General features: G+C 39.7%; 2 long non-coding RNA genes across 2 annotated transcripts in view; both read left to right on the forward strand.

Moving 5' to 3' along the window:
- Nucleotides 1-3,372, forward strand: part of LOC139747967 (uncharacterized) — a 132,047-nt gene extending 128,675 nt beyond the window's left edge. The window contains exons 4-6 of the long non-coding RNA XR_011712490.1: nt 291-423; nt 1,603-1,735; nt 3,239-3,372. This is a non-coding gene — a long non-coding RNA (uncharacterized lncRNA). The remainder of the gene's footprint in view (nt 1-290; nt 424-1,602; nt 1,736-3,238) is intronic.
- A 2,166-nt stretch (nt 3,373-5,538) lies between these two features.
- LOC139747969 (uncharacterized) lies at nt 5,539-18,119 on the forward strand. Its single transcript, XR_011712493.1, has 3 exons — nt 5,539-5,668; nt 17,009-17,141; nt 17,993-18,119. It is a non-coding gene; the product is annotated as an uncharacterized lncRNA (long non-coding RNA).
- The last annotated feature ends 3,346 nt before the right edge of the window (nt 18,120-21,465 follow it).

A 21,465-nucleotide genomic window follows, 5' to 3' on the forward strand; every position in this document is an offset into this window, starting at 1 on the left:
AAGGGGATTTAGATTAATCCTTCAATTTTCCTCTAAATTTTTGGATGCCTCACCGCAATTCTCTTGACCTTTGGTATCCCCAAAGTGGCATTAAAGTAAGCTTTGCAAATGTTTCTTTCCCTTTTGATGCCTCTATGCCCCTGTAATTGACCTTGGGGGTTCCAAAGGGGATTTCAACTAAACCTTTCATTTGTCTTTTTATTTTTGGATGCCACCATGCAGCTGTATTGGATTTTAGCACCCCTAAACGGTCTTTTATAGAAAATTTTAATTTGTCTCTTTCCCTTCAGATGCCACTACTCCCCTGTAAAGGCCTTTGAAGACGACAAAGGGGATTTAGATTAATCCTTCAATTTTCCTCTAGGATTTTGGATTCCTCCACGCAATTCCCTTGCACTTTGGCATCCCCAAAATGGCATTAAGGTAAGCTTTCCAAATGGTTCTTTCACTTTTGGTGCCTCTATGCCCCTGTAATTGCCTTTGGTGGCGCCAAAGGGGATTTAAACTAAAGCTTTAATTTGTCTTTTTATTTTTGGATGCCACCATGCAAAGGGGTTAGACTTTGGCACCCCTAAACGGTCTTTTAAGTAAACTTTTAGTTTGTCTCTTTCCCTTCAGATGCCAATATTCCCCTGTAAAGGCCTTTGAAGACGCCAAAGGGGAGTTAGATTAATCCTTTAATTTTCCTCTAAATTTTTCGATGCGTCCATGCAATTCTCTTGCCCTTTGGCATCCCCAAAGTCGCATTAAAGTAAGCTTTCCAAACGTTTCTTTCCCTTTTCATGCCTCTATGCCCATGTACTTGCCTTTGGCGGCTCCAAAAGGGATTTAAACTAAATCTTTAATTTGTCTTTTTATGTTTGGATGCCACCATGCAAAGGTATTGGACTTTGGCACCCCTAAACGGTCTTTTAAGTAAACTTTTAAATTGTCTCTTTCCCTTCAGATGCCACTATTCCCCTGTAAAGGCCTTTCAAGACGCCAAAGGGGATTTAGATTAATCCTTCAATTTTCTTCTAAATTTTTGGATACCTCACCGCAATTCTCTTGACCTTTGGCATCCCCAAAGTGGAATTAAAGTAAGCTTTGCAAATGTTTCTTTCCCTTTTGATGCCTCTATGCCCCTCTAATTGCCTTAGGCGGCCCCAAAGGGTATTTAAAGTAAACCTTTAATTTGTCTTTTTATTTTTAGATGCGACCATGCAACTGTATTGGACTTTGGCACCCCAAAAGGGTATTTTAAGTAAACTTTTAATTAGGGTCTTTCCCTTTAGATGCCACTATTCCCCTGTAAAGTCCTTTGAAGACGCCAAAGGGGATTTAGATTAATCCTTTAATTTTCCTCTAAATTTTTGGATGCCTCACCGCAATTCTCTTCACCTTTGGCATCCCCAAAGTGGCATTAAAGTAAGCTTTGCAAATGTTTCTTTCCCTTTTTATGCCTCTATGCCCCTGTAATTGCCTTTGGCGGCTCCAAATGGGATTTAAACTAAATCTTTCATTTGACTTTTCATTTTTGGATACCACCGTGCAGCTGTATTGGACTTTGGCACCCCTAAACGGTATTTTATGTAAAATTTTAATTTGTCTCTTTCCCTTCAGATGCCACCACTCCCCTGTAAAGGCCTTTGAAGACGCCAAAGGGGATTTAGATTAATCCTTCAATTTTCCTCTAAATTTTTGGATGTCTCCACGCAATTCTCTTGCCCTCTGGCAACCCCGAAGTGGTATTAAAGTAAGGTTTCGAGATGTTTCTTTCCTTTTTGATGCCTCTATGCCCCTGTAATTACTTTTGGCGGCCCCAAAGTGGATTTAAATTAAATCCTTATTCTTTTTATTTTTGTATGTCACCATGCAAAGGTATTGGACTTTGGCACCCCTAAACGGAGTTTTAAGTAAACTTTTAATTTATCTTTCCCTTCAGATGCCACTATTCCCCTGTAAAGGCCTTTGAAGACGCCAAAGGGGATTTAGATTAATCCTTCAATTTTCTTCTAAATTTTTGGATGCCTCACCGTAATTCTCTTGACCTTTGGCATCCCCAAAGTGGCATTAAAGTAAGCTTTGGAAATGTTTCTTTCCCTTTTGATGCCTCTATGCCCCTCTAATTGCCTTTGGTGGCCCCAAAGGGGATTTAAACTAAACGTTTAATTTGTCTTTTTATTTTTGGATGCCACCGTGCAACTGTATTGGACTTTGGCACCCCCAAAGGGTATTTTAAGTAAACTTTTAATTAGGGTCTTTCCCTTTAGATGCCACTATTCCACTGTAAAGTCATTTGAAGACGCCAAAGGGGATTTAGATTAATTCATCAATTCTCCTCTAAATTTATGGATGCCTCACCGCAATTCTCTTGACCTTTGGCTTCCCCAAAGTGGCAACAAAGTAAGCTTTGCAAATGTTTTTCTCCCTTTTGATGCCTCTATGCCCCTGTAATTGCCTTTGGTGGCTCCAAAGGGGATTTAAAATAAATCTTTAATTTTTTTTTTTTTTTTTTTGGATGCCACCATGCAAAGGTATTGGACTTTGGCAAGCCTAAACGGTCTTTTAAGTAAACTTTTAATTTGTGTCTTTCCCTTCAGATGCCACTATTCCCCTGTAAAGGCCTTTGAAGACGCCAAAGGGGCTTTAGATTAATAGTTCAATTTTCTTGTAAATTGTTGGATACCTCCCCGCAATTCTCTTGACCTTTGGCATTCCCAAAGTGGCATTAAAGTAAGCTTTGCAAATGTTTCTTTCCTTTTTGATGCGTCTATGCCCCTCTAATTGCCCTTGGCGGCCCCAAAGGGGATTTAAACTAAACCTTTAATTTGTCTTTTTATTTTTGGATGCCACCATGGAACTGTATTGGACTTTGGTACCCCCAAAGGGTATTTTAAGTAAACTTTCAATTAGGGTCTTTCCCTTTAGATGTCGCTGTTCCCATGTAAAGTCCTTTGAAGACGCCAAAGGGTATTTAGATTAATCCTTCAATTTTCTTCTAAATTTTTGGATGCCTCACCGCAATTCTCTTGACCTTTGGCAGCCCCAAAGTGGCATTAAAGTAAGCTTTGCAAATGTTTCTTTCCCTTTTGATGCCTCTATGACCCTGTAATTGCTTTTGGCGGCTCCAAATGGGATTTAAACTAAATCTTTCATTTGTCTTTTTATTTTTGGATGCCACCGTGCAGCTGTATTGGCCTTTGGCACCCCTAAACGGTATTTTATGTAAAATTTTGATTTGGCTCTTTCCCCTCAGATGCCACTACTCCCCTGTAAAGGCCTTCGAAGACGCCAAAGGGGATGTCGATTAATCCTTCAATTTTCCTCTAAGATTTTGGATGCCTCCACGCAATTCCCTTGCCCTTTGGCAGCCCCCAAAGTGGCATTAAGTTAAACTTCCCAAATGTTTCTTTCCCTTTTGCTGCCTCTATGCCCCTGTAATTGACTTTGGTGGCACCAAAGGGGATTTAAACTAAAGCTTTAATATGTCTTTTTAATTTTGGATGCCACCATGGAAAGGTATTGGACTTTGGCACCCCTAAACGGTATTTTAGGTACACTTTTAATTTGTCCTTTTCACTTCAGATGCAACTATTCCCCTGTAAAGGCCTTTGAAGACGCCAAAGGGGAGTTAGATTAATCCTTCAATTTTCCTCTAAATTTTACGATGCGTCCATGCAATTCTCTTTCCCTTTGGCATCTACAAAGTGGCATTATAGTAAGCTTTCCAAATGTTTCTTTCCCTTTTGATGCCTCTATGCCCCTGTAATTGCCTTTGGCGGCGCCAAAGGGGATTTAAAATAAACCTTTAATTTGTCTTTTTATTTTTGGATGCCACCATGCAACTGTATTGGACTTTGGAACCCCCCAAAGGGTATTTTAAGTAAACTTTTCATTAGGGTCCTTCCCTTTAGATGCCACCATTCCCCTGTAAAGGCCTTTGAAGACGCCAAAGGGGATTTAGATTAATCCTTCAATTTTCCTCTAAATTTTTGGATGTCTCCACGCAATTCTCTTGCCCTCTGGCAACCCCAAAGTGGTATTAAAGTAAGGTTTCGAAATGTTTCCTTCCTTTTTGATGCCTCTATGCCCCTGTAATTGCCTTTTGCGGCGCCAAAGTGGATTTAAATTAAATCTTTACTCTTTTTAATTTTTGGATGTCACCATGCAAAGGTATTGGACTTTGGCACCCCTAAACGGAGTTTTAAGTAAACCTTTAATTTGTCTCTTTCCCTTCAGATGCCACTATTCCCCTGTAAAGGTCTTTGAAGACGCCAAAGGGGATTTAGATTAATCCTTCAATTTTCCTCTAAATTTTTGGATGCCTCACCGTAATTCTCTTGACCTTTGGCATCCCCAAAGTGGCATTAAAGTAAGCTTTGGAAATGTTTCTTTCCCTTTTGATGCCTCTATGCCCCTCTAATTGCCTATTGTGGCCCCAAAGGGGATTTAAACTAAACGTTTATTTTGTCTTTTTATTTTTGGATGCCACCATGCAACTGTATTAGACTTTGGCACCCCGAAAGGGTATTTTAAGTAAACTTTTAATTAGGGTCTTTCCCTTTAGATGCCACTATTCCCCTGTAAAGTCATTTGAAGACGCCAAAGGGGATTTAGATTAATCCTTCAATTTTCCTCTAAATTTATGGATGCCTCACCGTAATTTTCTTGACCTTTGGCATCCCCAAACTGGCAATAAAGTAAGCTTTGCAAATGTTTTTTTTCCCCTTTGATGCCTCTATGCCCTTGTAATTGCATTTGGTGGCTCCAAAGGGGATTTAAACTAAATCTTTAATTGGTCTTTTTATTTTTGGATGCCACCAATTAAAGGTATTGGACTTTGGCACGCCTAAACGGTCTTTTAAGTAAACTTTTAATTTGTCTCTTTCCCTTCAGATGCCACTATTCCCCTGTAAAGGCCTTTGAAGACGACAAAGGAGATTTAGATTATTCGTTCAATTTTCTTCTAAATTGTTGGATACCTCCCCGCAATTCTCTTGTGCTTTGGCATCCCCAAAGTGGCATTAAAGTAAGCTTTGCAAATGTTTCTTTCCTTTTTGATGCGTCTATGCCCCTCTAATTTCCCTTGGCGGCCCCAAAGGGGATTTAAACTCAACCTTTAATTTGTTTTTTTATTTTTGGATGCCACCATGCAACTGTATTGGACTTTGGCACCCCCAAAGGGTATTTTATGTAAACTTTTAATTAGGGTCTTTCCCTTTAGATGCCGCTGTTCCCCTGTAAAGTCCTTTGAAGACGCCAAAGGGGATTTAGATTATTCCTTCAATTTTCTTCTAAATTTTTGGATGCCTCTCCGCAATTCTCTTGACCTTTGGCATCCCCAAAGTGGCATTAAAGTAAGCTTTGCAAATGTTTCTTTCCTTTTTGATGCCTCTATGACCCTGTAATTGCCTTTGGCGGCTCCAAATGGGATTTAAACTAAATCTTTCATTTGTCTTTTTATTTTTGGATGCAACCGTGCAGCTGTATTGGACTTTGGCACCCCTAAACGGTCTTTTATGTAAAATTTTGATTTGTCTCTCTCCCAACAGATGCCACTACTCCCCTGTAAAGGCCTTCGAAGACGCCAAAGGGGATGTCGATTAATCCTTCAATTTTCCTCTAATATTTTGGATGCCTCCACGCAATTCCCTTGCCCTTTGGCAGCCCCCAAAGTGGCATTAAGGTAAACTTCCCAAATGTTTCTTTCCCTTTTGGTGCCTGTATGCCCCTGAAATTGCCTTTGGTGGCGCCAAAGGGGATTTAAACTAGAGCTTTAATATGTCTTATTATTTTTGGATGCCACCATGCAAAGGTATTGGACTTTGGCACCCCTAAACGGTATTTTAGGTACACTTTTAATTTGTCCTTTTCCCTTCAGATGCAACTATTCCCCTGTAAAGGCCTTTGAAGACGCCAAAGGGGAGTTAGATTAATCCTTCAATTAACCTCTAAATTTTACGATGCGTCCATGCAATTCTCTTTCCCTTTGGCATCTACAAAGTGGCATTATAGTAAACTTTCCAAATGTTTCTTTCCCTTTTGATGCCTCTATGCCCCTGTAATTGCCTTTGGCGGCGCCAAAGGGGATTTAAAATAAACCTTTAATTTGTCTTTTTATTTTTGGATGCCACCATGCAACTGTATTGGACTTTGGCACCCCCAAAGGGTATTTTAAGTAAACTTTTCATTAGGGTCTTTCCCTTTAGATGCCACTATTCCCCTGTAAAGGCCTTTGAAGACGCCAAAGGGGATTTAGATTAATCCTTCAATTTTCCTCTAAATTTTTGGATGTCTCCACGCAGTTCTCTTGCCCTTTGGCATCCCCAAAGTGGCATTAAGGTTAAGCTTCCCAAATGTTTCTTTCCCTTTTGGTGCCTCTACGCCCCTGTAATTGCCTATGGCGGCGCCAAAGTGGATTTAAAGTAAACCTTTAATTTGTCTTTTTATTTTTGGATGCCACCATGCAACTGTATTGGACTTTTGCACCCCCGAAAGGTACATTTAGTAAACTTTTAATTTGTCTCTTTCTCTTTAGATGCCACTATTCCCCTGTTAAGGCCTTTGAAGACGCCAAAGGGGATTTAGATTAATCCTTCAATTTTCCTCTAAATTTTTGGATGCCTCACCGCAATTCTCTTGACCTTTGGAATCCCCAAAGTGGCATTAAAATAAGCTTTGCAAATGTTTCTTTCCCTTTTGATGCCTCTATGCCCCTCTAATTGCCTTTGGCGGCCAAAAAGAGGATTTAAACTAAACATCTAATTTGTCTTTCTAATTTTGGATGCCACCATGCAACTGTATTGGACTTTGGCACCTCTAAAGAGTCTTTAAAGTAAACTTTTGATTTGTCTCTTTCCCTTCAGATGCCACTATTCCTCTGTAAAGGCCTTTGAAGACGCCAAAGGGGATTTAGATTAATCCTTCAATTTTCTTCTAAATTTTTGGATGCCTCACTGCAATTCTCTTGACCTTTTCGCATCACCAAAGTGGCATTAAAGTAAGCTTTGCAAAAGTTTCTTTCCTTTTTGATGCCTCTATGCCCCTCTAATTTCCTTTGGCGGCCCCAAAGGGGATTTAAAAAAAAAACCTTTAATTTGTCTTTTTATTTTTGGATGCCACCATGCAACTGTATTGGACTTTGGCATTCCCAAAGGGTATTTTAAGTAAACTTTTACTTAGGGTCTTTCCCTTTAGATACCACTATTCCCCTGTAAAGGCCTTTGAAGACGCCAAAGGGGATTTAGATTAATCCTTCAATTTGCTTCTAAATTTTTGGATGCCTCACCGCAATTCTCTTGACCTTTGGCATCCCCAAAGTGGAATTAAATTAAGCTTTGCAAATGTTTCTTTCCCTTTTGATGCCTCTATGCCCCTGTAATTACCTTTGGCGATTCCAAACGGGATTTAAACTAAACATTTCATTTGTCTTTTTATTTTTGGATGCCACCATGCAGCTGTATTGGACTTTGGCACGCCTAAACGGTCTTTTAAGTAAACTCTTAATTTGTCTCTTTCCCTTCAGATGCCACAATTCCCCTGTAAAGGCCTTTGAAGACGCCAAAGGGGAGTTAGATTAATCCTTCAATTTCCTCTAAATTTTTCGATGCGTCCATGCAATTCTCTTGCCCTTTGGCATCCCCAAAGTGGCATTAAAGTAAGCTTTGCAAATGCTTCTTTCCCTTTTGATGCCTCTATGCCCCTCTAATTGCCTTTAGCGGCGCCAAAGGGGATTTAAACTAAATCTTTAATTTGTCTTTTTATTTTTGGATGCCAATATGCAAAGGTATTGGACTTTGGCACCCCTAAACGGTCTTTTAAGTAAACTTTTAATTTGTCTCTTTCCCCTCACATGCCACTATTCCCCTGTAAAGGCCTTTCAAGACGCCAAAGGGGATTTAGATTAAACTTTCAATTTTCCTCTAAATTTTTGGATGCCTCACCGCAATTCTCTTGAGCTTTGGCATCCCCAAAGTGGCATTAAAGTAAGCTTCGCAAATGTTTCTTTCCCTTTTGATGCCTCTATGCCCCTCTAATTGCCTTTGGCGGCCCCAAATGGGATTTAAAGTAAACCTTTAATTTGTCTTTTTATTTCTGGATGCCACCATACAACTGTATTGGACTTTGGCACCCCCAAAGGGTATTTCAAGTACCCTTTTAATCAGGGTCTTTCCCTTTAGATGCCACTATTCCCCTGTAAAGGCCTTTGAAGACGCCAAAGGGGATTTAGATTAATCCTTCAATTTTCCTCTAAGATTTTGGATGTCTCCACGCAATTCCCTTGCCATTTGGCATCCCCAAAGTGGCATTAAGGTAGGCTTCCCAAATGTTTATTTCCCTTTTGGTGCCTCTATGCCCCTGTAATTGCCTTATGTGGCGCCAATGGGATTCATGCTAAAGCTTTAATTTGTCTTTTTATTTTCGGATTCCACCATGCAAAGGTATTGGACTTTGGCACCCCTAAACGGTCTTTTATGTAAATTCTAATTTGTCTCTTTCCCTTCAGATGCCACTATTCCCCTGTAAAGGCCTTTGAAGACGCCAAAGGGGATTTAGATTAATCCTTTAATTTTTTTCTAAATTTTTGGATGCCTCACCGCAATTCTCTTGACCTTTGGCAGCCCCGAAAGTGGCATTAAAAAGGGTTTGCAAATGTTTCTTTCCCTTTTGATGCCTTTATGTCCCTTTAATTGCCTTTGGCGGCGCCAAGGGGATTTAAGATAAACCTTTAGTTTGTCTTTTTATTTTTGGATGCCACCATGCAACTGTATTTGACTTTGGCACCCCCAAAGGGTATTTTAAATAAACTTTTAATTAGGGTCTTTCCCTTTATATGCCACTATTCCCCTGTAAAGGCCTTTGAAGACGCCAAAGGTGATTTAGAGTAATCCTTCAATTTTCCTTTAAATTTTTAGATGTCTCCACGCAATTCTCTTGCCCTTTGGCATCCCCAAAGTGGCATTAATGTAAGCTTCCCAAATGTTTCTTTCCCTTTTGGTGCCTCTATGCCCCGGTAATTGCCTTTGGCGGCGCCAAAGGGGATTTAAAGTAAACCTTTAATTTATCTTTTTATTTTTCTATGCCACCATGGAACTGTATTGGACTTTCGCACCCCCGAAGGGTATTTTAAGTAAACTTTTAGTTTGTCTCTTTCCCTTTAGATGCCACTATTCCCCTGTACAGGCCTTTCAAGACGCGAAAGTGGATTTAGATTAATCATTCAATTTTCCTCTAAATGTTTGGATGACTCACCGCAATTCTCTTGACCTTTAGCATCCCCAAAGTGATATTAAAGTAAGCTTTGCAAATGTTTCTTTCCCTTTTGATGCCTCTATGCCCCTCTAATTGCCTTTGGCGGCCCGAAAGGGGATTTAAAGAAAACCTTTAATTTTTCTTTAATTTTTGGATGCCACCATGCAACTGTATTGGACTTTGGCACCCCTGAAGAGTATTTTAAGTAAACTTTTAATTTGTCTCTTTCCCTTAAGATGCCAATATTCCCCTGTAAAGGCCTTTGAAGACGCCAAAGGGGAATTAGGTTAATCCCTCAATTTTCCTCTAAATTTTTGGATGCCTCACCGCAATTCACTTGACCGTTGGCATCCCCAAAGTGGCATTAAAGTAAGCTTTGCAAATGTTTCTTTCCCTTTTGATGCCTCTATGTCCCTCTAATTGCCTTTGGCGGCCCCAAAGGGGATTTAAACTAAATCTTTAATTAGTCTTTTTATTTTTGGATGCCACCATGCAAAGGTATTGGACTTTGACACCCCTAAACGGTCATTTAAGTAAACTTTTAATTTGTCTCTTTCCCTTCAGATGCCACTATTCCCCTGTAAAGGCCTTTGAAGACGCCAAAGGGGATTTAGATTAATCCTTCAATTTTCTTCTAAATTTTTGGATGCCTCCAAGCAATTCCCTTGCCCTTTGGCATCCCCAATGTGGCATTACGATAAGCTTCCCAAATGTTTCTTTCGCTTTTGGTGCCTCTATGCCCCGGTAATAGCCTTTGGTGGCGACAAAGGGGATTTAAACTAAAGCTTTAATTCGTCTTTTTATTTTTGGATGCCACCATGCAAAGGTATTGGACTTTGGCACCCCTAAACGGTCTTTTATGTAAACTTTTAACTTGTCTCTTTCCCTTCAGATGCCACTATTCCCCTGTAAAGGCCTTTGAAGACGCCAAAGGGGAGTTAGATTAATCCTTCAATTTTCCTCTAAATTTTTCGATGCGTCCATGCAATTCTCTTGCCCTTTGGCATCCCCAAAGTGGCATTAAAGTAAGCGTTCCAAATGTTTCTTTCCCTTTTGATTCCTCTATGCCCCTGTAATTGCCTTTATCGGCGCCAAAGGGGATTTAAAATAAACCTTTAATTTGTCTTTTTATTTTTGGATACCACCATGCAACTGTATTGGACACTTGGAACCCCCAAAGGGTATTTTAAGTAAACTTTTAATTACGGTCTTTCCCTTTAGATGCCACTATTCCCCTGTAAAGGCCTTTGAAGACGCCAAAGGGGATTTAGATTAATCCTTCAATTTTTCTCTAAATTTTTGGATGCCTCACTGCAATTCTCTTGACCTTTGGCATCCCCAAAGTGGCATTAAAGTAAGCTATCCAAATGTTTCTTTCCCTTATAATGCCTCTATGCCCCTGTAATTGCCTTTGGCGGCACCAAAAAGGATTTAAAATACACCTTTAATTTGTCTTTTTAATTTTGGATGCCACCATGCAACTGTATTGGACTTTGGCACCGCCAAAGGGTATTTTAAGTAAACTTTTAATTAGGGTGTTTCCCTTTAGATGCCACTATTCCCCTGTAAAGGGCTTTGAAGACGCCAAAGGGGATTTAGATTGATCCTTCAATTTTCCTCTAAATTTTTGGATGTCTCCACGCAATTCTCTTGCCCTTGGGCATCCCTAAAGTGGCATTAAGGTAGGCTTCCCAAATGTTTCTTTCCCTTTTGGTGCCTCTATGCCCCGGTAATTACTTTTGGCGGCGCCAAAGGATATTTAAACTAAACCTTTAATTTGTCTTTTTATTTTTGGATGCCACCATGCAAAACTATTGGACTTTGGCACCCCCGAAGGGTATTTTAAGTAAACTTTTAATTTGTCTCTTTCCCTTTAGATGCCACTATTCACCTGTAAAGGCCTTTGAAGACGCCAAAGGGGATTTAGATTAATCCATCAATTTTCCTCTAAATTTTTGGATGCCTCACCGTAATTCTCTTGACCTATGGCATCCCCAAAGTGGAATTAAAGTAAGCTTTCCAAATGTTTCTTTCCCTTTTCATGCTATTATGCCCCTGTAATTGCCTTTCGCGGCGCCAAATCGGATTTAAACTAAATCTTTAATTTGTCTTTATTTTTGGATGCCACCATGCAAAGGTATTGGACTTTGGCACCCCTAAACGGTCTTTTAAGTAAACTTTTAATTTGTCTCTTTCCCTTCAGATGCCACTATTCCCCTGTAAAGGCCTTTGAAGACGCCAAAATGGATTTAGATTCATCCATCAATTTTCTTCTAAATTTTTTGAAGCCTCACCGCAATTCTCTTGACCTTTGGCATCCCCAAAGTGGCATTACAGTAAGCTTTGCAAATGTTTTTTTCCCTTTTGATGCCTCTATGCCCCTCTAATTGCCTTTGGCGGCCCGAAAGGGGATATAAACTAAACCTTTATTTTCTCCTTTTATTTTTGGATGCCACCATGCATCTGTATTGGACTTTGGCACCCTTAAAGGGTATTTTAAGTACTTTTAATTAGGGTCTTTCCCTGTAGATGCCACTATTCCCCTGTAAAGGCCTTTGAAGACGCCAAAGGGGATTTAGATTATTCCTTGAATTTTCTTCTAAATTTTTGGATGCCTCCACGCAATTCCCTTGCCCTTTGGCATCACCAAAGTGGCATTAAGGTAAGCTTTCCAAATGTTTCTTTCCCTTTTGGTGCCTCTAAGCCCCTGTAATTACCTTTGGTGGCGCCAAAGGGGATTTAAAATAAATCTTTAAGTTGTCTTTTTATTTTTGGATGCCACCATACAAAGGTATTGGACTTTGGCACCCCTAAACGGTTTTTTAAGTAAACTTTTGATTTGTCTCTTTCCCTTCAGATGCCACTATTCACCTGTAAAGGCCTTTGAAGACGCCAAAGGGGTTAGATTAATCCTTCAATTTTCCTCTAAATTTTTCGATGCGTCCATTCAATTCTTTTACCCTTTGGCATCCCCAAAGTAGCATTAAAGTAAGCTTTGCAAATGTTTCTTTCCCTTTTGATGACTCTATGCCCCTCTAATTGCCTTTGGCGGCGCCAAAGGGGATTTAAACTAAATCTTTAATTTGTCTTTATATTTTTGGATGCCACTATGCAAAGGTATTGGACTTTGGCACCCGTAAACGGTCTTTTAAGTAAACTTTTAATTTTTCTCTTTCCCTTAAGATGCCACTATTCCCTTTTAAAGGCCTTTGAAGACACCAAAGGGGATTTAGATTAATCCTTCAATTTTCTTCTAAATTTTTGGATGCCTCACCGCAATTCTTTTGAGCTTTGGCATCCCCAAAGTGGCATTAAAGTAAGCGTTGCAAATTTTCTTTCCCTTTTGATGCCTCTATGTCCCTCTAATTGCCTTTGGCGGCTCAAAAGGGGATTGAAACTAAACCTTTAATTTGTCTTTTTATTTTTGGATGCCACCATGCAACTGTATTAGACTTTGACACCCCCAAAGGGTATTTTAAGTAACCTTTTAATCAGGTCTTTCCCTTTAGATGCCACTATTCCCCTGTAAAGGTCTTTGAAGACGCCAAAGGGGAGTTAGATTAATCCTTTAATTTTCCTCTAAGATTTTGGATGCCTCCACGGAATTCCCTTGCCCTTTGGCATCCCCAAAGTGGCATTAAGTTAAGCTTCCCAAATGTTTCTCTCCCTTTTGGTGCCTCTATGCCCCTGTAATTGCCTTTGGTGGCACCAAAGGGAATTTAAACTAAAGCTTTAATTTGTCTTTTTATTTTTGGATGCCACCATGCAAAGGTATTGAACTTTGGCACCCTTAAACGGTCTTTTAAGTAGACTTTTGATTTGTCTCTTTCCCTTCAGATGCCACTATTCCCCTGTAAAGGCCTTTGAAGACGCCAAAGGGGATTTCGATTAATCCATCAATTTTCCTCTAAGTTTTTGGATGCCTCATCGCAATTCTCTTGACCTTTGGCAACCCCCAAAGTGGCATTAAAGTAAGCTTTGCAAATGTTTCTTTCCCCTTTTGATGCCTCTATGCCCCTATAATTGCCGTTGGCGGCGTCAAAGGGGATTTAAAATACACCTTTAATTTGTCTTTTTATTTTTGGATGCCACCACGCAAATGTATTGGACTTTGGCACCGCCAAAGGGTATTTTAATTAAACTTTTAGTTAGGGTCTCTCCCTTTAGATACCACTATTCCCTTGTAAAGGCCTTTGAAGACGCCAAAGGGGATTTAGATTAATCCTTCAATTTTCCTCTAAATTTTTGGTTTCTCAACGCAATTCTCTTGCCCTTTGGCATCCCCAAAGTGGCATTAAGGTAAGCTTCCCAAATGTTTCTTTCCCTTTTCGTGCCTATATGCCCCGGTAATTGCCTTTGTCGGCGCCAAAGGGTATTTAAACTAAACCTTTAATTTGTCTTTTTAGTTTTGGATGCCACCATGCAAAACTATTGGACTTTGGCACCCCCGAAGGGTATTTTAAGTAAACTTTTAATTTGTCTCTTTCCCTTTAGATGCCACTATTCACCTGTAAAGGCCTTTGAAGACGCCAAAGGGGATTTAGATTAATTCTTCAATTTTCCTCTAAATTTCTGGATGCCTCACTGCAATTCTCTTTACCTTTGGCAATTCCCAAAGTGTCATTAAAGAAAGCTTTGCAAATGTTTCTTTCCCTTTTGATAACTCTATGCCCCTGTAATTGCCTTTGGCGGCCCCAAACAGGATTTAAACTAAAGCTCTATTTTGTCTTTTTATTTTTGGATGCCACCATGCAACTGTATTTGACTTTGGCAACTCTAAAGGGTCTTTTAAGTAAACGTTTAATTTGTCTCTTTCCCTTCAGATGCCACTACTTTCCTGTAAAGGCCTTTGAAGACGCCAAAGGGGATTTTGATTAATCCTTTAATTTTTCTCTAGATTTTTGGATGCCTCCACGGAATTCTCTTGCCCTTTGGCATCCCCAAAGTGGCATTAAAGAAAGCTTTCCAAATGTTCCTTTCCCTTTTGATGCCTCTATGCCCGTGTAATTGCCTTTGGCGGCGCCAAAGGGGATTTAAACTAAACCTTTAATTTGTCTTTTTACTTTTGGATGCCACCATGCAACTGTATTGGACTTTGGCACCCCTAAACGGTCTTTTAAGTAAACTTTTAATTTGTCTTTTTCCCTTCAGATGCCACTATTCCCCTGTAAAGGCCTTTGAAGACGCCAAAGGGGATTTTGATTAATCCTTCAATTTTACTCTAAATTTTTCGTTGCGTCCATTCAATTCTCTTGCCCTTTGGCATCCCCAAAGTGGCAATAAAGTAAGCTTTCCAAATGTTTCTTTCCCTTTTGATGCCTCTATGCCCTTGTAATTGCCTTTGGCGTCGCCAAAGGGGATTTAAAATAAACCTTTTATTTGTCTTTTTATTTTTCGATGCCACCCTACAACTGTATTGGACTTTGGCACCCCCAAAGGGCATTTTAAGTAAACTTTTAATTAGGGTCTTTCCCTTTAAATGCCACTATTCCCCTGTAAAGGCCTTTGAAAACGCCAAAAGGGATTTAGATTAATCATTCAATTTTCCTCTAAATTTTTGGATGTTTCCACGCAATTCTCTTGACCTTTGGCATCCCCAAAGAGGTATTAAAGTAAGCTTTCGAAATGTTTCTTTCCCTTTTGATGCCTCTATGCCCCTCTAATTGCCTTTGGCGGCGCCAAAGGGGATTTAAACTATATCTTTAATTTGTCTTTTTATTTTTGGATGCCACTATGCAAAGGTATTGGACTTTGGCACCCTTAAACGGTCTTTTAAGTAAACTTTTAATTTTTCTCTTTCCCTTCAGATGCCACTATTCCCTTGTAAAAGCCTTTGAAGACACCAAAGGGGATTTAGATTAATCCTTCAATTTTCTTCTAAATTTTTTGATGCCTCACCGCAATTCTTTTGAGCTTTGGCATCCCCAAAGTGGCATTAACGTAAGCTTTGCAAATTTTCTTTCCCTTTTGATGCCTCTATGTCCCTCTAATTGCCCTTGGCGGCTCAAAAGGGGATTGAAACTAAACCTTTAATTTGTCTTTTTATTTTTGGATGCCACCACGCAAATGTATTGGACTTTGGCACCGCCAAAGGGTATTTTAAGTAAACTTTTAGTTAGGGTCTTTCCCTTTAGATACCACTATTCCCTTGTAAAGGCCTTTGAAGACGCCAAAGGGGATTTAGATTAATCCTTCAATTTTCCTCTAAATTTTTGGTTTCTCAACGCAATTCTCTTGCCCTTTGGCATCCCCAAAGTGGCATTAAGGTAAGCTTCCCAAATGTTTCTTTCCCTTTTCGTGCCTATATGCCCCGGTAATTGCCTTTGTCGGCGCCAAAGGGTATTTAAACTAAACCTTTAATTTGTCTTTTTAGTTTTGGATGCCACCATGCAAAACTATTGGACTTTGGCACCCCCGAAGGGTATTTTAAGTAAACTTTTAATTTGTCTCTTTCCCTTTAGATGCCACTATTCACCTGTAAAGGCCTTTGAAGACGCCAAAGGGGATTTAGATTAATTCTTCAATTTTCCTCTAAATTTCTGGATGCCTCACTGCAATTCTCTTTACCTTTGGCAATTCCCAAAGTGTCATTAAAGTAAGCTTTGCAAATGTTTCTTTCCCTTTTGATAACTCTATGCCACTGTAATTGCCTTTGGCGGCTCCAAACAGGATTTAAACTAAAGCTCTATTTTGTCTTTTTATTTTTGGATGCCACCATGCAACTGTATTTGACTTTGGCACCTCTAAAGGGTCTTTTAAGTAAACGTTTAATTTGTCTCTTTCCCTTCAGATGCCACTACTCCCCTGTAAAGGCCTTTGAAGACGCCAAAGGGGATTTTGATTAATCCTTTAATTTTTCTCTAGATTTTTGGATGCCTCCACGGAATTCTCTTGCCCTTTGGCATCCCCAAAGTGGCATTAAAGAAAGCTTTCCAAATGTTCCTTTCCCTTTTGATGCCTCTATGCCCGTGTAATTGCCTTTGGCGGCGCCAAAGGGGATTTAAACTAAACCTTTAATTTGTCTTTTTACTTTTGGATGCCACCATGCAACTGTATTGGACTTTGGCACCCCTAAACGGTCTTTTCAGTAAACTTTTAATTTGTCTTTTTCCCTTCAGATGCCACTATTCCCCTGTAAAGGCCCTTGAAGACGCCAAAGGGGATTTTGATTAATCCTTCAATTTTACTCTAAATTTTTCGTTGCGTCCATGCAATTCTCCTGCCCTTTGGCATCCCCAAAGTGGCAATAAAGTAAGCTTTCCAAATGTTTCTTTCCCTTTTGATGCCTCTATGCCCTTGTAATTGCCTTTGGCGTCGCCAAAGGGGATTTAAAATAAACCTTTTATTTGTCTTTTTATTTTTCGATGCCACCCTACAACTGTATTGGACTTTGGCACCCCCAAAGGGCATTTTAAGTAAACTTTTAATTAGGGTCTTTCCCTTTAAATGCCACTATTCCCCTGTAAAGGCCTTTGAAAACGCCAAAAGGGATTTAGATTAATCATTCAATTTTCCTCTAAATTTTTGGATGTTTCCACGCAATTCTCTTGACCTTTCGCATCCCCAAAGTGGTATTAAAGTAAGCTTTCGAAATGTTTCTTTCCCTTTTGATGCCTCTATGCCCCTCTAATTGCCTTTGGCGGCGCCAAAGGGGAGTTAAACTAAATCTTTAATTTGTCTTTTTATTTTTGGATGCCACCATGCAACTGTATTGGACTTTGGCACCCCTTAACGGTCTTTTAAGTAAACTTTTAATTTGTCTCTTTCCCTTCAGATGCCACTATTCCCCTGTAAAGGCCTTTGAAGACGCCAAAGCGGATTTAGATTAATCCATCAATTTTCCTGTAAGATTTTGGATGACTCCACGCAATTCCCTTGCCCTTTGGCATCCCCAAAGTGGCATTAAGGTAAGCTTTCCAAATGTTTCTTTCCCTTTTGGTGCCTCTATGCCCATGTAATTGCCTTTGGTGGCGCCAAAGGGGATTTAAAATAAACCTTTAATTTGTCATTTTATTTTTGGATGCCACCATGCAAAGGTATTGGACTTTCGCACCCCTAAACGGTCTTTTAAGTAAACTTTTAATTTGTCTCTTTCCCTTCAGATGCCACTATTCCCCTGTAAAGGCCTTTGAAGACGCCAAAGGGGATTTAGATTAATCCTTCAATTTTCTCCTAAGTTTTTGGATGCCTCATCGCAATTCTTTTGAGCTTTGGCATCCCTAAAGTGGCATTAAAGTAAAATTTGCATATGTTTCTTTCCCTTTTGATGCCTCTATGCCCCTCTAATTGCCTTTGGCGGCCACAAAGGGGATATAAAGTAAACCTTTAATTTGTCATTTTAGTTTTGGATGCCACCATGCAACTGTATTGGACTTTGGCATCCCCAAAGGGTATTTTAAGTAAACTTTTAATTAGGGTCTTTCCCTTTAGATGCCACTATTCCCCTGTAGAGGCCTTTGAAAACGCCAAAGGGGATTTAGATTAATCCTTCAATTTTCCTCTAAATTTTTGGATGCCTCACCGCAATTCTCTTGACCTATGGCATCCCCAAAGTGGAATTAAAGTAAGCTTTCCAAATGTTTCTTTCCCTTTTGATGCCTCTATGCCAATGTAATTTCCTTTGGCGGCTCCAGAGGGGATTTAAACTAAACCTTTCATTTGTCTTTTTATTTTTGGATGCCACCATGCAGCTGTATTGAAATTTGGCACCCCTAAACGGTCTTTTATGTAAACGTTTAATTTGTCTCTTTCCCTTCAGATGCCAATTTTCCCCTGTAAAGGCCTTTGAAGACGCCAAAGGTGATTTAGATTAATCCTTCAATTTTCCTGTAAGATTTTGGATGCCTCCACGCAATTCCCTTGCCCTTTGGCATCCCCAAAGTGGCATTAAGGTAAGCTTTCCAAATGTTTCTTTCCCTTTTGGTGCCTCCATGCCCATGTAATTGCCTTTGGTGGCGCCAAAGGGGATTTAAAATAAACCTTTAATTTGTCTTTTTATTTTTGGATGCCACCATGCAAATGTATTGGACTTTGGCACCGCCAAAGGGTATTTTAAGTAAACTTTTAGTTAGGGTCTTTCCCTTTAGATACCACTATTCCCTTGTAAAGGCCTTTGAAGACGCCAAAGGGGATTTAGATTAATCCTTCAATTTTCCTCTAAATTTTTGGTTTCTCAACGCAATTCTCTTGCCCTTTGGCATCCCCAAAGTGGCATTAAGGTAAGCTTCCCAAATGTTTCTTTCCCTTTTCGTGCCTATATGCCCCGGTAATTGCCTTTGTCGGCGCCAAAGGGTATTTAAACTAAACCTTTAATTTGTCTTTTTAGTTTTGGATGCCACCATGCAAAACTATTGGACTTTGGCACCCCCGAAGGGTATTTTAAGTAAACTTTTAATTTGTCTCTTTCCCTTTAGATGCCACTATTCACCTGTAAAGGCCTTTGAAGACGCCAAAGGGGATTTAGATTAATTCTTCAATTTTCCTCTAAATTTCTGGATGCCTCACTGCAATTCTCTTTACCTTTGGCAATTCCCAAAGTGTCATTAAAGTAAGCTTTGCAAATGTTTCTTTCCCTTTTGATAACTCTATGCCACTGTAATTGCCTTTGGCGGCTCCAAACAGGATTTAAACTAAAGCTCTATTTTGTCTTTTTATTTTTGGATGCCACCATGCAACTGTATTTGACTTTGGCACCTCTAAAGGGTCTTTTAAGTAAACGTTTAATTTGTCTCTTTCCCTTCAGATGCCACTACTCCCCTGTAAAGGCCTTTGAAGACGCCAAAGGGGATTTTGATTAATCCTTTAATTTTTCTCTAGATTTTTGGATGCCTCCACGGAATTCTCTTGCCCTTTGGCATCCCCAAAGTGGCATTAAAGAAAGCTTTCCAAATGTTCCTTTCCCTTTTGATGCCTCTATGCCCGTGTAATTGCCTTTGGCGGCGCCAAAGGGGATTTAAACTAAACCTTTAATTTGTCTTTTTACTTTTGGATGCCACCATGCAACTGTATTGGACTTTGGCACCCCTAAACGGTCTTTTCAGTAAACTTTTAATTTGTCTTTTTCCCTTCAGATGCCACTATTCCCCTGTAAAGGCCCTTGAAGACGCCAAAGGGGATTTTGATTAATCCTTCAATTTTACTCTAAATTTTTCGTTGCGTCCATGCAATTCTCCTGCCCTTTGGCATCCCCAAAGTGGCAATAAAGTAAGCTTTCCAAATGTTTCTTTCCCTTTTGATGCCTCTATGCCCTTGTAATTGCCTTTGGCGTCGCCAAAGGGGATTTAAAATAAACCTTTTATTTGTCTTTTTATTTTTCGATGCCACCCTACAACTGTATTGGACTTTGGCACCCCCAAAGGGCATTTTAAGTAAACTTTTAATTAGGGTCTTTCCCTTTAAATGCCACTATTCCCCTGTAAAGGCCTTTGAAAACGCCAAAAGGGATTTAGATTAATCATTCAATTTTCCTCTAAATTTTTGGATGTTTCCACGCAATTCTCTTGACCTTTCGCATCCCCAAAGTGGTATTAAAGTAAGCTTTCGAAATGTTTCTTTCCCTTTTGATGCCTCTATGCCCCTCTAATTGCCTTTGGCGGCGCCAAAGGGGAGTTAAACTAAATCTTTAATTTGTCTTTTTATTTTTGGATGCCACCATGCAACTGTATTGGACTTTGGCACCCCTTAACGGTCTTTTAAGTAAACTTTTAATTTGTCTCTTTCCCTTCAGATGCCACTATTCCCCTGTAAAGGCCTTTGAAGACGCCAAAGCGGATTTAGATTAATCCATCAATTTTCCTGTAAGATTTTGGATGACTCCACGCAATTCCCTTGCCCTTTGGCATCCCCAAAGTGGCATTAAGGTAAGCTTTCCAAATGTTTCTTTCCCTTTTGGTGCCTCTATGCCCATGTAATTGCCTTTGGTGGCGCCAAAGGGGATTTAAAATAAACCTTTAATTTGTCATTTTATTTTTGGATGCCACCATGCAAAGGTATTGGACTTTCGCACCCCTAAACGGTCTTTTAAGTAAACTTTTAATTTGTCTCTTTCCCTTCAGATGCCACTATTCCCCTGTAAAGGCCTTTGAAGACGCCAAAGGGGATTTAGATTAATCCTTCAATTTTCTCCTAAGTTTTTGGATGCCTCATCGCAATTCTTTTGAGCTTTGGCATCCCTAAAGTGGCATTAAAGTAAAATTTGCATATGTTTCTTTCCCTTTTGATGCCTCTATGCCCCTCTAATTGCCTTTGGCGGCCACAAAGGGGATATAAAGTAAACCTTTAATTTGTCATTTTAGTTTTGGATGCCACCATGCAACTGTATTGGACTTTGGCATCCCCAAAGGGTATTTTAAGTAAACTTTTAATTAGGGTCTTTCCCTTTAGATGCCACTATTCCCCTGTAGAGGCCTTTGAAAACGCCAAAGGGGATTTAGATTAATCCTTCAATTTTCCTCTAAATTTTTGGATGCCTCACCGCAATTCTCTTGACCTATGGCATCCCCAAAGTGGAATTAAAGTAAGCTTTCCAAATGTTTCTTTCCCTTTTGATGCCTCTATGCCAATGTAATTTCCTTTGGCGGCTCCAAAGGGGATTTAAACTAAACCTTTCATTTGTCTTTTTATTTTTGGATGCCACCATGCAGCTGTATTGAAATTTGGCACCCCTAAACGGTCTTTTATGTAAACGTTTAATTTGTCTCTTTCCCTTCAGATGCCAATTTTCCCCTGTAAAGGCCTTTGAAGACGCCAAAGGTGATTTAGATTAATCCTTCAATTTTCCTGTAAGATTTTGGATGCCTCCACGCAATTCCCTTGCCCTTTGGCATCCCCAAAGTGGCATTAAGGTAAGCTTTCCAAATGTTTCTTTCCCTTTTGGTGCCTCCATGCCCATGTAATTGCCTTTGGTGGCGCCAAAGGGGATTTAAAATAAACCTTTAATTTGTCTTTTTATTTTTGGATGCCACCATGCAAAGGTATTGGACTTTGGCACCCCTAAACGGTTTTTAAGTAAACTTTTGATTTGGGTCTTTCCTTTAGATCCACTTTTCCCTTGTAAGGACTTTGAAGACGCCAAAGGGGATTTAGATTAATCTTCAATTTTCCTCTAAATTTTTGGTTTCTCAACGCAATTCTCTGCCCTTGGGGGCAATCTCCCAAGTGCATTAAGTAGCTTCCCAAATGTTTCTTTCCTTTTCGTGCCTTTATGCCCGGTAATTGCCTTTGTCGGCGCCA

The sequence above is a fragment of the Panulirus ornatus genome, chromosome 71 (assembly GCF_036320965.1).
Source record: "Panulirus ornatus isolate Po-2019 chromosome 71, ASM3632096v1, whole genome shotgun sequence".
Taxonomy (NCBI): Eukaryota; Metazoa; Arthropoda; class Malacostraca; order Decapoda; family Palinuridae; genus Panulirus; species Panulirus ornatus.